This window comes from Cynara cardunculus (genome assembly GCF_001531365.2).
Source record: "Cynara cardunculus var. scolymus isolate 2C chromosome LG 8, CcrdV1, whole genome shotgun sequence".
NCBI lineage: Eukaryota > Viridiplantae > Streptophyta > Magnoliopsida > Asterales > Asteraceae > Cynara > Cynara cardunculus.
In genome coordinates this window covers 4,953,003-4,954,874 of record NC_037535.1, presented here as the reverse complement: position 1 = coordinate 4,954,874, position 1,872 = coordinate 4,953,003, and positions in this window count along the sequence as shown.

Sequence of the window (1,872 nt, the reverse complement as noted above, 5' to 3'; positions counted from 1 at the left end):
TATTCTATCCATCCAGGTACCAATAAAATGTATCATGACTTAAAACCTTTTTATTGGTGGCCAGGAATGAAAAGAGATATAGTACGGTATGTGGAACAGTGTCTAACATGTTTGTAGGTCAAGATTGAACATCAGAGACCTTATGGAAGCCTTCAATCTTTGGAGATACCTGTATGGAAATGGGATCACATTACYATGGATTTCGTTATGAAATTACCGCGAACACCAAAAGGATATGACGCGATTTGGGTAATTGTGGATCGTTTATCTAAATCTGCACATTTTCTACCAATAAGAAAGAGATACTCTTTAGAAAAAATTAGCGCAGATTTACATTAAAGAGATTATTAGTAGACACGGTGTTCCTTTGTCTATTATCTCTGATAGAGATAGCCGATTTACTTCAAAGTTTTGGGAAGGGTTACAAAGAGCTCTAGGGTCCGAAATTCGACTAAGTACAACGTATCATCCACAGACTGATGGACAGAGTGAAAGGACTATTCAAACTCTAGAAGATATGTTAAGAAGTTGTATTATTGACTTCGGGGGATCATAGGAAGATCATTTACCACTAATAGAGTTTGCATATAATAACAGTTATCATTCCAATATTCAAGTGGCGCCATATGAGGTACTATACGGACGTAAATGCAGGACGCCATTATGTTGGAATGAAGTGGGTGAGAAACAGTTGACTGGTCCTGAGATTATTCAAGAAACTTCCGAAAAGATTGAACAGATCCGTGAAAGAATTAAGATARCACAGGWTCGCCAGAAAAGCTATGYTGATAATCGTCGGAAATCCATTGAGTTTGAAGTAGGCGATTTTGTTATGTTAAAAATTTCGCCATGGAAGGGTGTTATTAGATTTGGGAAGAAAGGAAAGCTCAGTCCAAGATATGTGGGGCCATTCAGAATATACAAGCGAATTGGGCCAGTAGCATATCAGTTAGAATTGCCGGAAGAGCTGAGTCGAATCCATAACACGTTTCATGTGTCAAATTTGCGGAAATGTTTGGCTGATTCGAATTTAGCTGCACCGTTGCCAGAGATTCAGTTAGACAGCAAATTGAACTTTGTGGAAACACCAGAAGCCGTGGTAGACAGAAAAATCAAGGTGTTGCGAAACAAAGAGATAAGTCTGGTTAAGGTACAGTGGAAATTTCATAAAGGACCAAAGGCAACTTGGGAATTAGAGTCAAATATGAGATCAGAATACCCGTGGCTTTTTGACTAAAGGAATTCCGGGACGGAATTCTTTTGAGGGGAATATAATGTGATAACCAGATCCTGGTTATTACCAAGGTAAATTTATACATGAATATTTGACTAAATGATTCTGTGATTGCATGATATTTGTTACGTGCCAGTATGTAAAATGATATTTGCATATATATATATATATATATAATTAATGTGAAGTGCATGTGTGTGAATAAGGTGTGTGCTTGTGTGCATGTATAAATGGATGCATGAGGTGGAAGGTGGGGGAGAAGGCGGTGTAACTAACTTTTCTCCATTTGGTGGGTATAAAAGGGGATTACTTCTCCTTTCATTTGTTTGCTTGCCATTTTAAATTTGAGAGGATTAGAGAGTGTGTTGCCCGGTTTATTAGAAAGGAAGATTTCAAGCTATTTTCAAGAGTTGGATTTCAAAAGGTTGATTGCAAGTATTTTGGTGTCAAAAGTTTTAAAAGGTGAGTGGTTTTAAAGCTTTCTACATCAAAAAATTTCTACTAGTTTTATTCGCATGCTTCATATTGTTAGTTTTGGAAAGAAACTTTGATATTTTTGTCTAAGTGTTTATCCTGACAAAGCTTGTCCGGATTATGTCCGGATTAGTTTGTTTGTTGTCCGGATTATGTCCGGATTA